The sequence below is a fragment of the Triplophysa rosa genome, linkage group LG1, assembly GCF_024868665.1.
Source record: "Triplophysa rosa linkage group LG1, Trosa_1v2, whole genome shotgun sequence".
In the NCBI taxonomy this organism is placed as follows: Eukaryota; Metazoa; Chordata; class Actinopteri; order Cypriniformes; family Nemacheilidae; genus Triplophysa; species Triplophysa rosa.
This window is the reverse complement of record NC_079890.1, coordinates 14,417,842-14,433,003: the sequence shown is the minus strand read 5'-3', so window position 1 is coordinate 14,433,003 and position 15,162 is coordinate 14,417,842. Positions and strand designations below refer to the sequence as shown.

Below are 15,162 nucleotides of genomic sequence, written 5' to 3'. Positions count from 1 at the left end.
TAGATCATCCAAAAATTACACATTGGACCAATAATAATTTACTGTATAATAATAGCTTTAATTAAAAACATTTTATGTTTCATCTTGAAGCGATAGTTCACCCAAAAATAAAATGATAAAATTTTGTCAACATTTATTCACCCAACCTGACTCTTTCATCTGTGAAACACAAAAGAATATCTCAGTGGTTTTGTGTTCACTGGAACTATCACTTTAAAAGAAAATGAAATGTTAAATACAGCTGAATATGCAAAAGGTTAGTTTTTTCTAATATAAACAGCTTTCCACATTGACAAGTTTAATGATTGCATACATTGTTTCATAAGTCATTGTTCATAATCTAGATAGGTAAGGTCTGTTTTATGGTGTAAACAGCACTGTGAGCAGTCTTTGTGCTGGCATGTCAAAGCTGTTTTTCTACAGCCAGTAAATGCAGATAACGGGTTTAATCACTGAAGGGAAATCAGGTCCTGGCTGTGTCTCTCTTTCAGACATTCACTAATCCTGCTGCTTTCATATCAACCCCTCACCTGCCCATCAACTCCACAGCTTCTTTTTAGTGGCTTTGCCCATCTTAACTAAAGCCCAAGGATGAACAACAAATGATATTAGGGGATAAAGGATATGAATGGGGTTTTCCTGACAGCTGGCTTAAGTTTAAAAGGGCAATACACCTCTTAAAGCAGGGATTTGTGAATGAAATGTCTTGAATGACAACATTAAGCAGATGTATTGGAACACTGGAGAACATGGAAATAATGAAGATTTTAATTTCACAGCACACTAGATGCATTCTGTTGATCTTTTAAATAAAACAGAAGGATTTCAAACATACTTTATATTTTTCATATTGTAGGCCTATAAATCCCAGGAATGTGATTTCATTGTTCACGTCAGATTTGTTAATCTGGGATGTTTGGAGAGAGAGAGAGCACAGACCAAAATGCAGATTCACACTTTTACACCCAAGACATTTTAACATTTGCCAGCGACCCAAGAGAGATGCCATCTAAGTCAACGTATGATCGCAACAGCAGAAGCACACATCCACACATTTCAGTCTAAAAAAATAGTAGCCTATTCCTTCAAGTTGTGTAAGGTTACAACTTTGATCGGACGTGTACAACATGCAAGTGCAGCAGACGTATTTAAAAATGTGTAACATTACTGTAATAAGTCCGCAAGGAAAGTTCAACTTTCCAAACAAACCATGAGACTATAACAACCGATTAGTGAGATGAATGTAAGGACCCGTCATAAAATACATCTCAAATGTTTTGCATGTCACTAACATGAATGTTAATTCTCTCTATCATACGAAACTTTGAGATCTAACTGTTAGTAGGCTAATGCACTTGCGTTTTTGCTTTCAGCTTCCAAAGTGATGATTTAATACACCTACCGTGTCCTTTGCTCTCCAAGCGCTTAAGTACAGATGAACACAACGAGAACTCTGTTGTCCTTAGAATTCATTAAATTGCTGTGTGGACAGTTTATTCCTGTTTATTCCTTTCTGCCGACACTCGACAGGACTGAGGGGTTTGGTCGCGCTGACTGTAGTACGCTACACTTCTCCGCTGCTCCGCGCGCTCTGTGCTCAGTCACACGCTGGTCAGGGGCGGTTACTCAACCATCACGCCTCCTCCTATCATCAAGTAGCCTACTCATATTCCGCACAATGATAACGTTCTTCGATTACAGAAAACAAACATTGTTGCGTTTTTTAGAGAAATATAAAGATATAAAATAAAGATAAATATTGGCATCACCCAGTACCCAGAAATTAATGACATTGGCCTCGCAGTTATGTTTAATAATGTTCACACATACTATGCTATTCGTGCAAGCACCCATGTGCGTTTATAAAATTGATCATAAGGGTTTATAGAATATCATATATATATATAATCTGATATATTATGCTATAATCTGATTTGTCTGAAACCGTATTAAGGAGTATTTCCCAGATGAGCTTTATACACAAGATACTTCGTGAAGTGGTTACCGTTGATCTGCTTTCGATTGATTTCAGACACACAATCGAGTCTTGTCATGAACGTGGCGAGACGAGGAAGGAGAACCCAAGCGCATGACAGCGTGTTCAAAAACTCAAAACTTTAATAGACAAAACAAAGGAGCCACAATGGGGAAAACCGAACTGAACAATAAGGACAAAAACAAAGACTTCCCGCAAGGGGGCAAAACAAGGAATCGGGATAACTTAAACATCAAGACATAAGTATATACAAGGCGAACACAGCAACCAAAACGAATCAGTAGGCTACAGGACAGAAAACACGAGGACATTAAATAGGGAGACTAACAAAGGATCATTAACAGAGGGCAGGTGCAGAGAATCAACAATGAGGGAACGAGAGGGGCGGGCCCATAGACGAGACCGGAGAGAGCGCATATTAAGTCGTGACAGACAATAATATGCTCCTCTCCACACCAAACAAGAGGTTCTGCCATGATTCTGCCTCAAGACCAAGCAAGACACGACATGATGAGGCAGAATCATGACATCATGAGTCTCATAACATGTGAACATCTCAAGATGATATTTTCTTACAGACAGAAACTGCAGCACAAATTCCAAAACGGGTAAGAGATCAACGATCAAAATGATATTTAGTCTCTTATTTAAAACCTGAAGAATTTACATGTTGCTGCAATAGGCTACATCACATTTTGCTTTCCAATTAGCATCCCTCGCCACAGGCAGACAAATGATGTGTATGTGTGCCACTCTGAAAGTCTGTGCCATCAGTCTCGGGAAGCAGTCTGACTCTGTATTAACTGTGACTTTCAAGTGAGCGCTCGGCACAGCTTGTAGGAAGTGTAACTGACTGATCTGGGCTTTTTGAGGTCCTAAGAGAGCTGCATAAATAATGCTTCAAGGCAAGGTGACCCAACCTAAATCATTACACGCTCTGCTTGAGCCCTGAAGCTCATATTTATAGACAAAGACATTGCTCTGTTGCTCTCATTGTCTCTTCTTTATCCTGTCATGGACAGTGACAGAAGACATATTTTTAAAGAGAATTTGTACTTAGCAGTGTGCCCAAGGGTAAGAATGCAAACATTTCGAAAAGATTCAGGGACTCCTGCAGTGAACTTATTTGACACGTCCAGTTAAAAAATCTCTTCAAATGTTGCAGTACTCGGATAAGTCTAAGAAAAGTTTTACTGTTTTGCTAATGCAGCGCACATGCATTAGATACAACGAATTCTGATATTCTTCTGGGGGCATATTCATTTAGAAGGATATAAATAGAAGTACTTCCTAATCACTGATCTTTTCTACACTACTCCAATTGTTTGCAGACTTTTCATCTAGATTTTCTCAGACCTATTATTCAGTGTTTTAGTGAGTCGGAGAGCTTGACGTGTTTTTGGCGTTACGGTACAAGGTTGTGTTCACATTCACCTCCTTCCTGTGTAAAGAACAGCGAAAGTAAAAACTCACTTCCATCTCACTCCTATTATGGGCTGGAAACTTCACCAGACCAATGCAGATCACAACAGCATGCATTTGTGCATTTGTGGTGTTCTCTGAATGTAAATCCAATGGTAATTTACCATAATAGGCTACTGTATATAAATACTTTTTTATTATTTTAAAAACTTTTTTGGCGGACTGGAAATGAGTTTGTGTGGTGTTGACTAATAAGCACTACATCTGTTGAATAACAGAGAGTGAGTGGTTTGAAGCCTAGCTTGCCCTGATGTATGTTCTGCATGCCAATTTACTTTTTCGAGAGGACACATATTGTATCCGTTGACCTTTGCAGGCAATCAACAAACCTGCAGGCTCTTTATTGAAAAAATTAATTCTCTTATAGTAAAAAAGGCTACCACATCTGAAAGCATTTTTTTAAAATAAAGGCCTACATAAAGAAACATTTATGACCAGACATTGTTGGTTGCATAAATGTAACCGAAATAATAATATGATAAGTGTTGTTATGGGAATTTGGGATGGACAAAATAATAATTAGAGAACTGTGGGTCAAACGGTGTCTCTTCCAACTCCCAAAACAGACATTTAAATCGTTTTGTAAATGTCTTCCTTCTATTCTCCCACACTCTCAAGTACACTGATTCTGCTTCCTGCTATTCTGCCATGAACGCTCACGTCCTGTTGCATCAGCAGTGTGATGGGAAGGAATTCTTCACAACAGGAAGATCCCAGTGATGTGATCAATCTTTATTCATTTTGATCATTTGCAATGACTAAGTTTGATCTTACAGTTTCAGTTATGATGAGTCAACAAGATTGAAATTAAAGAGTGTTTTGTACCTCAAGGGCAGAGTTAGTCACTTGACAAACCATGACATCTGTTGTGGAGTGAAAATGAATGTGTGAATTACTTCTGGGCAATGACACGTTTATAATGTGTTGCTAGTTGCTGTGTGAGTAAGATGTATTGTACACGTTTCAACCTGTTGATTGGAGCATCCCCAAAGCATGACAACCACAGACACTCAGTCAGAACTGTTGTGCTTCAAAGTCATCTTTAGTCAGCTATCAGCTTAATCATCCAAACACAATAAACTGCAGGGAGACAAACACAGGTGATAGGCTGTTGGCTGGTCTGACTTTTAGATCACCTGTGCAACAGACAAGGAACTTAAACTTATAAAAAATCAGTTTCTTTTAGTTCAGTTTCTTATTTGGTGCTTCAAAGAATGCAGATACAAACTAACAAGTTCAACCTATAAAAAGATCAAGAATGTTTTTCTGTAATACACTGATGACATTTTCTAAGATGTAATTACAATGAAACTATTTCTTCTGATTTAAGACACCTGCAAAAGGTACAATCATAAACGATTTATTTTATCCTACCTTACTATTTCTAAAAGAGATAAATCAATATACCTTTCTTACATGTGGTTTCTTACACAGCTGCACATTGCCAATGGCTGGATTTTAAACTATTTATTCATTGGAAGAAACCCCATAAATTCCAAAGCTGTTGTGACTCCAGTCAGAGGTCACTATTAAATAATGTACAATTTTCCCTTTCGCCTGTGGGGAGAATGACAGATCACAGTGAGAGAAGCAAAGTTATTTACGGCTCCTGATGTCATTATAACAGTGGCATGGTGAGTCTGAGCTTCTACAACCAAATGTCAACAAAATACAATGATTTATGGTGATTCTTTATTGTCCTCAGGCTGAAGGGCAAGGTCAAACCACGTGGCTTCATATATATTTCTGCATTTGGCAGACATTTATATCTGAAGCAATTTACAGATAAACATCATCAGTTTCCATGTTGGAATTGAACCCACAACCTTGGCTGTGCAAGAGCTGTGCCTCAGGAACACATTCATGTTGCTTTAGACTTATTTTGTATTTTTTACATGATACAGATTTAACTTATGTTATACCTATTACACTTATCTCCATCTGCTGGAGTCATTCTACATGCAGGGTATTTTTATTCTTCGTAAAGGTTCAAGGTTGAAAACACTTATGCAAATGAAGTCTGTGATTCATCAGGTTTAGCGAGTCAGAAATGATCTCTCACAGATCAGAAGTAAAGTGTGCTGTTTCATCTCTGAAAGATCTTAATACAGACAAGAAACATGCAAATGGAAGCTGCTTTACTTCATGAGCAATAATGATGCCAAGACAAAAATGCGCAACAATTAAACGGGAATAGGAATGATGTTTGGTAATTGGTATTTTAGGGGAATAACACTGAACCTTAGAACTCAAGTGAGAAGTGCAGTAAACGTGTTTTAAATATCATAGAGCTCCCAGTTATGAGGTATTCTTCCCTTCAAATCTGATGTCATTCCTGGCAGGAGATATTAAAAAGCAGAAAAGTAAAGGGCTTCAGGAAAGGTCAAGCTGGGGGTTGGGAATGGCACACGGAAATGTTAACTGACATTGTTAATTGACATCCAACATGCTGTCGATATAACCAGGTATAGTGTTCGTATACTAATAGAGCAGTGGTTCTCAAACTTTTTCATTGTAAGGCCCCCTATAGCGTGCATCGCTTTGCGGCTCCCCAAATAAGTGCTGATAATCTTAAACTTAGATAACTTTGGTTTATTTACTTTGGTTTATTTGAACCAAAAACACATTCAGTTATAAAATACTCAAACATCAATTCTTTTTGTTGGTGGTCTTCTTTTTCTGATGTTTGATTGCATAAAATGTATGATAAATTTCTATATTTCATGAAATACCACAAAATATGTGGCCCCGTAGAGCCATTTTGGGGCCCCCAGATTGAGAACCACTGTGTTTGAGCATTGTGCTAGCAAAGCCAAGTCATGGGTTTGATGCTAAGATAGATACATCAATCTTGTATGTGTTGCTTTTAATACAAGCATATGCCAAATGTGACCCTGCCTGTGAAAACCCAGCCAAAGTCATTTTTTGTGATTTACTGATTCTGATATTGTAAAGAACACTCTGTCAAACTACATCCTTGATATCTTTAATATTTACTGAGTAGTGAAAATTAATGCTTACAATCCAACTTGGATGCTTGTTCTCATGATTCGATTTTGAGACATTTACATTTATGCATTTGGCCGACGCCTTTATCCAAAGCGACTTACATTGCACTGTACTATACATGTTTTGTTTCTGACTATGTGCAATCCCATGGGATCGAACCCATGACCTTGGTGTTGCTAGCATCATGCTCTAACCACTGAGCCACAGTAAAGCAGAAGAATTTTTTCTGGTTTTCACAGACAGGGTCACAAATGGGTAAATGCATTTTGAAGGTGATACCGCATGCGATAAACTATAGATTTGGTCATATATTTGCTTTCTTCATATATACAATTTTATCAACACAACTTTGCCTGGAGGAGACAGGTACTACCCAGCATCTGAGCACTCCAGGGTATACTGTACATCAAGCTATTAGGCTTTGGCAAGCTACACTCCTCATTTTAAACTTTAACCCTGCCTCATTTTTGTTTTCCTGCTCTTTTTCTCTTATTCAGCATTCTCTTTCCCTCCTCTCCCCCATGAGTGTGACCCCAGGGATTCAGCCGACTCTACTTGAGATGTGGAGACTGTCTCTGACCTTCAGTTATATAAGCCAGATGAAATGGGGAGGTGAATGTTGTATTACACGGCCCATCAGAGAACACATCTCCAAATTCCCTTTCAAGTGAAAATGACAGCACGTGCTGGTTAGGTAGGTTTTGAAGTAGCTGAGTTGAGCTCAAGCAACAAGCAACAAGCAACAAGCAACAAGCTCCTAGCTCAGGACAAGCTCATAACCAGTTAAGGACCAATTTAAACCAGCTCAGCTATGGACCAGCACATGACCATCTTAAACCAGCTCAAACCAGCTAACATGCTTCAAAACATACCTATATGCTGTTTTTTTCAACAGGGCTTCCCAAGGAGGGATGGTCAACTCTCAACTATGGAGGACTAAACCTGCAAGAATTATAAATAAATAAATGTATAAATAAATAAATATATAAACGAATAAATGTAATAATATGAAAATAAATAAAGGATTGAATGGTTTGATAAAACAAAATAATTCGTTTTAGCTATTATTGATCTTAGCTGTAACTTTTATTTCATTTTTTAAATTGATTTATTATTTTTGTGTCCATTTTTTATTTTTTTTATTTTATTTTTTATTATTTTTAGATTATTTTATTTATCATTTCCTTTTATTTTTTACATTTATTTATTTATACGTTTATTTATTTTTATATTGATTTATTATCGCATGTATTTATTTCCACTTTTATTTATTTATTCTTGAATTTATTCTTACTTTTCTGTGTCTTGTATGATAATTAGATGGGTTGGTCTTGCCTACTATTGGTTCAGCGTAGATTGAAGCATCACATCACTCATTGATCATTTGCTTCGTGTATAACGTTAAGTAACTATGGCGAGCGCACAATTAGCTAGAGAGTTACAGCATTTAGCCAATGAAGTCGATAACCATGCATCAAATGACTATGTGTCATTTAGATTAGGTGCGCTTATTGATGTTTTATTACAGATTGACGGTGAGATAAATGACAAAGTTCTTCAAAATCTGTGCGAGTCAGAGGGTGCTAAGGTGATGACCAAGTTCCGGTTACAGGTCCTCTGCCAAAGAGGTGCATGAACAACCTCAGCAGATTCGTCGATTCTGAAAGCACAAGACGACTTGATATTAAGATGTCTAATAAACACAGACTTTCTTGTTACATGATTTTGACATTATTGTTAAGATTGCAAATTATTTGTATGATCGCCCGTAACAGCTGAAGCGAGGTGAAAAAATAAAGCGACTTGACACGGGATTTGCAATCACACTAAGCTATTTCGCAAGGCTAGCTGCTGTGGATCTTTGCAATAATATCAAGATGTCACACAACAATATGCAGCTGGATGAATCAAGGGAATATGCCCGTCTTAACTTGTGACCTCTGTGTTATTTATTTCTTATGAAATGTAGTTTACGAGTACCGTTTAGTAACCACGTCTTTTTAGAAGGAATGGTTTCCATTTGATGGCCCCTGTAGTGAAAGAACGATGCTCATTACTACCGTGTTAACTTGTGACTTAAATTCACTATGTCTCAATTCATTTACATTATGTTACATCATGTTACATTAAATCTTTACGCTTTTTCTAACCGAAAGGCTGCTTATAACTATCACTTTGACAAAGCGTTAGCTTGCGACTTCGGTTTACAAGCTCATCTGTGTAGTTAAACCTTATTACATTTTGTGCTTCATGATTTTCACCAGTTGAACTGTAACACCACCATAGCACCCTCTGACTCGCACAGACTTTGAATGTGCTGCAAAGAGGCTAACAACTGAGGAAGAACTTTATCATTTATCTCGCCGTCAATCTGTAATAAATCATCAATAAATGCATCTAATCTGAATGACACATAGTCATTTGATGCATGGTCATCGACTTCATTGGCTAAATGCTGTAACTCTCTAGCTAATTGTGCGCCCGCCATAGTTAACGTTATACACGAAGCAAACGATCAGTGAGTGACGTGACGTTAGTCCAAAACAAGTCAAGAGTAATCGATCAAACGCTTCAATCTACGCTGAACCAATAGTAGGCAAGACCAACCCATCTAATTATCATACAAGACACAGAAAAGTAAGAATAAATTCAAGAATAAATAAATAAAAGTGGAAATAAATACATGCGATAATAAATAAATATAAAAATAAATAAACTTATAAATAAATAAATGTAAATATAAAAGGAAATGATAAATAAAATAATCTAAAAAAAAAATAATAATAATAATAAAAATAATTAAAAAATGGACACAAAAAATAATAAATCAATTTAAAAAATGAAAAGAAAAGTTAAAGCTAAGATCAATAATAGCTAAAATGAATTATTTTGTTTTATCAAACCATTCATTCCTTTATTTATTTTCATATTACATTTATTCGTTTATATATTTATACATTTATTTATTTATAATTTTTGCAGGTTTAGTCCTCCATACTCAACTGCCTGCTGCTAGCCATACAAAGGAAATTCCAGTAGCTGATGTTAGTTTTGTTTTGTTTTTTCAAATCTGCATTTTTTGACACAGTGCTGTGGCCAAAATAGGGGTCTGGTTTTATAAAAGCAATAAATTGTTTGAGTTCATGTTATATAATACAAGTAAAGGGGATTTTTAGGTGCAATATGTGGCTTCTATATAGTCCCATACCATGCTCATGGCATTGCGTGTTTGGGATGTTTGTGTGTATACTCGCTGTGAGCGGTAAACTGGTCGCCTCGGTCTAAGTAAATGTGAAGCGAGGACTTGTTTTGACACACTCATCTCCACATTACGTAAAGATAAGAGTGACAGCTCCACTCTACTGGGATTGTGTTTTTCTATCCTCCATCACAGGAGTTTCAGCCCCATCAAGCTGAAAATCAGATTCTTGACAGAGATGAGAGAGACTGAGTCGACTTTCATGCATTTTTGAAGAGTGGTTTAAAATGGTGTCAAGTCAGATGAGTTCAAATAATAGCCTCTGAACCTCTGAACGGTTTTAATCAACAAATAATCATCCAGGTGGATGCTGCACACTGGTGGTGGTTGAGGAGAGACTCCCCTTGTCAGGAACTGGCAGAAAGAACCCAAGCGCAGGCAGGCAGTGACGGGGTTAACAAACAAACAGTTTATTTAAATAATAAAATACAAAACAAGAACCCACGATGGGGCAAAACACAAACAGGATAAATAATAGTATGAAGACTAACTGACATTAAACTGAATAAACACTTGAAAAAACTCAACTAAACAGACAAGGAAGCAGCAGACGGGAACAAGAACGGGCAAAGACGGTTGACGCTGGACGAAATAAGACTAACTGGAAGGCACATAGCACACACATCGAACGAACACAGTACAATCAAACAGCACAAGACAAAGAAACATGAGGGTATAAATAGGGAGAGACAAACGAGGGATAACGACACGGGGCAGGTGTGGATAATCAAACACTTAGGGAAGGATAACGAGGAAACGAGAGGAATGGGGCCAATGACAAGACACTGGAGAGAACGTATATTACTGTCAAACGGACAATAATATGTTTCTCTCCACACATAACCAAAGACTTTGCCATGACTCTGCTACAGGACCAAGAAAAACATGACTAAGGAAGCAGAGCCATGACACCCCTCATATGATCGTAAAGCGCTTTGGGTGTACAGCAACACTCTAAAAACAGGCTTGGTTAAAACAACCCAATTTGGGTTATTATGGTAACCCAACGCTGGGTCAAATATGGACAAACGCAGCATTGGGTTATTTTAACCCAGCCGGTTGGGTTAAATCTTTGACCCAACATGCTGGGTTGTTTTATTTAACTCAACTATTGCTTAAAAATTACATTGCTGGTTTAAAACAAATCTGAAATATTTGAAAATAATAATAATAAAATCACAGAGAATTACTAGAAGCAACAGTAAGAGTCAAAAGTTTAAGTTTTATTAAGGATCGAAATGCAAGACAAAAGGAATGGTCTGCAGTGGTGTGCACTTCGGGAAGTGGATGTCCAGCAGGAGGGTTTCTTTATCAATTTGTTCATCTATAAAGAGAAAAAGAGAGAAGAAAAGAGAAGAATGTAAGAAAACTGTCCGCAGAGCACAATGGGTTATAATGAACATATAAAGAAAAACATTTGTATTTTACCGAAATAAAGTTTACCTTTAAGCTTGGTATCAGGACATCGAAGTTCCATTCCTCTTCCACCTGAACAGAATTATCTATTATTATTAGCTGTTATTCTGCACCCTGTCGGTGGGAAAAAAAGAAAAGTGGCAGAGGCTGTGAGCTCTAGGGCTCTAGTACAGAAAGTTAAATATAGACTTAAAAAATGTAATATTACAAACGTTAACACAACACTTAAACTCATTCGACTAACTCAGGAACACGTAGAATAATAAGACCAATGATTGCTCGTTTCATATACCCAAAATTAATTATATCGCACGGTTAACCACTATACGAGGCAGTGGCATATTCCCGAAGCACTGGCCGAGATAAAGCTGCTCTCAGCGGAGCCACGAGTGCTGAACGACCACTTACAGCCTGAAGCTCACATCTCCGACAGCGTCTTAACAAATTCTCAAAGAGGCGTTATGTTTATATAAATCGCGTATTTAAGGTCTCGCGTGTTGACCTCAAACTAATATAGATGCGTACCGAACTAAATGACTCACACAAGTCACAAATTTCAGAGGAAATGTAACGTTAGACCATAAAGGACGTTTTAATTATTCAAAATAATTCAGCATTCAGACTAACGTTAGCTAACCAAAGCTAACGAAGCTAGATGGTACTTTTCTAACCTATTGTGAACCGCCGAATTTTGCATACTTATGCATTTTCTGATGTACAGTAATAGTTTTATAGATTAAAAACTCTAAACATACCTTTTTTCTCTGAATAACAACTGTCTTTGCTTGTTCCTGAGGTGATTCAAAATGCCCGCGAAGGTAGAGTTTGTCTGAGGCGTCGAGGAGGGGAAGGGGTTTACTCTCTGAACTGTCACTCAATTGGACCCAACCGGTAACCCAACGATTGGGTTACACAAAACATTACCCAACACTGAGAAAATAACCCAACAAAATGACCCAACAGGCTCAACCCAGCGGTTGGGTTAAAAAAAACAACCCAGCATTTTTTAGAGTGAATACACAATAAAGTGCTATATAAATGCTTCATTCATTCTTTAGTTCATTCATTCAAATAGCCATGTTAAATTGTTACATTTGTGTTGATATTGATTTTATTAAAAAACATTATACAGTATACATGTGTTTTTGTAGTTTAACTGAAAGCAAATGGTGTTTGCAGTGTCATGGGTTTGGTTCCCAACATCCATAACCAAAAAAAAATGATACACCACTTCGTAAGATGTAAACAGTGGTCTAGAAGCACTTCTTGGGGGTATTCCAGAAAGCTGGTTATGTGACATACCCGGTTAAGTTTAAGGGTAGGTTAGCTGATAACCTCAACTTTCGGTTCCAAAAACAGGTAACTTTCTGGGTATGTAAGTAACCATAGCAACTCACTCTCTGAAAATAACCTGCTCTGGAGCAGGGGCCCGTTTCAATGAGGAGGTTCAACCAACACCGAATTAAAATGTGAACTCTGAGTTGATTTACACCGATATGCGAAATTTTGAGTTTTTGATTTCAGAACAGCTGATTTAAGTTAGTTCTATCAACTCTGGGTAGACTTATCTTGAGTTAAGCGCTTGCACCACAACTTAAGTTTAAATTAATAAATTTACCAATAAACAAATAAATTAATCATTAAATGAATGAAACAAGACAGAAATAATAAAAAAATGCTATGTTCTCACTTGCCATTAGTGCTCTAGGATTAAGTGAGAGACGTTATGGTGTATAAGACACCTGTAGGGCGTCAGACTCTCGTATCAAAGTCAGACTGATCGCTGGTTCGAACCCTGCTCGGAGCAGATTTGGGTAGGAATAGTTGCACATTTAAATTAACTGTTATCTTTATCGGTTCATTTCTGCATTTTGTCTTTAATTTCTTTATTCGTGCACTTTATTTATACACTTTATTAAGTCATTTCTCGTCATCCATAGAAAACTATGCTCTGATGTAATACACGCACGATGGCTGATGTTATTGATGTAAGGATGGATGATGTGTTTTGATATATCTAATTCACTGTAAAGAAAAATGGTACAGTTTTAATAAAAATACACAGGGAAATGACAAAATTCCACTCGGGTGCTAAATTGCTCTCCTGAAATTAAAGTACATCCCTATGAATTAATGCAGCCTCTTCACATACAGGTTCCTCTATAAAAGCACATACAGTAGAGACATATTAGTCACTGAGATGGTCTCTGTGTGATCAAAATGTGTGCCATGAATGACTGTATTAATGAATTAATGAATGAGTTACACAACTTGCGCTTTAAAAGGGGGAGGAGATCGAAAGAAACTCTGGGTTTACCAAAGAAAATCAGCTTCCGACCAGGTTAGGTTCACAGAGTAAGTTACTATGGTTACTGACTCGGAGTATAAGTTGTTGTGATCCCGGTCACGTGGGTTCTCTTCCTGTCACTACGTCTGTGTGTGTTTAGTGTCTGCGTCACTTACCTCGCCTTCGTGTTCCCCTGTTAGACTTTTCCCTCACCTGTTTCTCATTACCTCTTCACCCTGTTCACTAGATTTTCCCAACCATCATTATTATCGCATTCTCTAATTCCCCGCCACCTGTTGCTTGTTAGGTTTTCCTATTTAGTCCCTCTTGTCCTCTTGTCTTGTGTCGGACCATTTCAGTGTAAACCCTCTGATCAATTAGTCCTGCCATCTCGGTTTTATTTTCTAGTGCGTTATGCAAACCTTGTCCTGTCTAGTAGTTTCCTTAAAGTATATTATTACCCAGTATCTTAGATTAACTCTTGTCCGTGTTCTCTCTAGTTGATTGGTCCTGTTTTATCTCTCTACCTCTTTCCAGTTCCCGTTGGCGTCCCTGCTTGCTTCACTCTCCACCCGCTGGCACCACTCCTATCCACAGACGTTTGCACCTCAGGTGGAGCCTCCTGTTCCGAGGGTCTGAGCCGTCCTACGGCCGGGCATCTACTCTCCTGTCCCAAGAGTTTCATCAGGTCCTACGCCTCTACTGTGGTGGTAAACTACCTCTGCGGTACTGCGCTCATCTCTCCGGTGGGTCGAGCCTCTCCCCACCGGTTGTCCCCTAGTCGCCGCTCTGGAGGTAGCGATTTATCGACCGCCGCACGGCCGTTCATGACTCTCTGGAATCCCTGGGACTTCTACGAACTATTGCCGGTGTTTGTGCCTAGGGAATCTCTGAGGCTTTAACGGACTGTGTCTTGCTTACATGTTGACGGAATCTCTTGGACTAAAGATGATCTGTAGCCTGTGTCGGAGCTTAAGGAATCTCGAAACCAGACGTTCTGTGGTATTTGTGTGTGCCTTAATAAATTCTTACATTTTTCCCTGCAATTGAGTCTACTCGCCTTGTGTATCATGACAATAAGTGACCTCTCTTTTAGAAACGGGCTTGAGTCACCCTCTTTCTCGGGTTTGACATACCTCGCATGAGTTTCCCTCATTTCAGGGTTAATATACTCAGTGTTTTCACTAAACCTCCTTTCTGAAACAGGCCCCAGGTTATGTTGCAGGGTTAGTTCATTTTAAGGAAATGTTACTAAGCTTCAGGGGTTGTCTGCGCATGTGTGTGCTTTTGATGAGCGTGAAGTGGGCATGGAAGCACACATTACGTAGCCTATAATATATTATAATTTGACAGTATTACTATAATTACATTTCCAGTCACACCCATTGCGATTGAGAATTCATAACTGATTTTATGCTCATTTTATGATTTGTAACCTTTTTAAATAAAAGAATCTTTAAATAAAATAGTGTGAGCTGTTCTTAATCAATTTAAGGCTTTATGTGTTTACATTGAATACTGTACATACATACTTTTAATTAGGTTTATTATTTAATCTCCAAATATGATTGGATGCATAAATAGTATGGACACCTTACAATTCTTGTAACTTCAGAACAATTTATTAAGAATTTGCATCTCATTACTCTTCCCCTATCTATACTAACTATATAATATTTGACTCAATTCAGGGCAGTTGTGGTGTAATGGTTA

At 37.8% G+C, this 15,162-nt stretch overlaps 1 protein-coding gene across 2 annotated transcripts in view; it reads right to left on the bottom strand.

Annotated features, from left to right (window-relative positions):
• Positions 1-1,606, bottom strand: part of tspan18a (tetraspanin 18a) — a 36,503-nt gene extending 34,897 nt beyond the window's left edge. For both annotated transcript variants that reach the window (XM_057337887.1, XM_057337893.1), the window contains exon 1: positions 1,403-1,606. The gene's annotated coding sequence lies outside the window, so the exon portion shown is untranslated. The remainder of the gene's footprint in view (positions 1-1,402) is intronic.
• Positions 1,607-15,162: the final 13,556 nt, after the last annotated feature.